The sequence below is a fragment of the Octopus bimaculoides genome, chromosome 13, assembly GCF_001194135.2.
Source record: "Octopus bimaculoides isolate UCB-OBI-ISO-001 chromosome 13, ASM119413v2, whole genome shotgun sequence".
In the NCBI taxonomy this organism is placed as follows: domain Eukaryota; kingdom Metazoa; phylum Mollusca; class Cephalopoda; order Octopoda; family Octopodidae; genus Octopus; species Octopus bimaculoides.
Window position 1 is genome coordinate 20,605,683 of NC_068993.1, and position 887 is coordinate 20,606,569.

An 887-nucleotide genomic window follows, 5' to 3' on the forward strand; every position below is an offset into this window, starting at 1 on the left:
TATGTATATATATATATATATATATATATAAATATATATATATATATACATACACATATAAATAGATGATATTTGTGTATAATATACATGTGCGTATATACATACCAACGCTGACAATGGATTTGAAAATTGAAATGATACAGACGGAGCAGATGTTGAAAATTCTGACGCCAGATTTCACGTAAACTTTTGACGTACGATTTATAAATCTATTAGTTTTAGCTTCATAGTTAAGTAACAAATAGAAAATTCTGTCAGAATTGGAAAAAAAGTTGCCCGATTTCATTGAAATAGATGATTAATTCTGGCACACCCTGTATATTCATTGAACAAGATAATAACGGCGTTGTCTCACTAAATTAACGTCGTACTAATATGGTTAACGTTACTGTGGTTAAAATTACCTCACGGTTTCCTTTGTCGTAACGGAGTCCTCTCTGCTTAAATCTTTCGTTGTCATTTCCATTTCGTTAGTTAAAGATTCATTCCGTTCACTACTCTGAGAATCTTCGCTGAAACGAATAGATATATACATGTTTGAATGAAAGCCTACGTGTGTATGCACACAGGTATGTATGTTATCAATCAGTTTCATTTCTGTATTTATTGTCAATAGAGAAAGAGCCGGACTCTAACATAGATTCAAGGCTCCTTCATTGGAACTTTTATGAACATCATCTAGGTATTTGTGCACATGTGTGTGTGTGTGTGTACAGGACTTATTTTTCATCTATTATTCGAACGGTGTATTTTACCGAACTTCTAAGATCAGAGACAGGAATCTCACCAACAGCAATTGTGAAGCAATAGTAGTGAAGGGACAACCGCATAGAGAATCACACACACACACACACACACACACACACACACACACACACACACACACA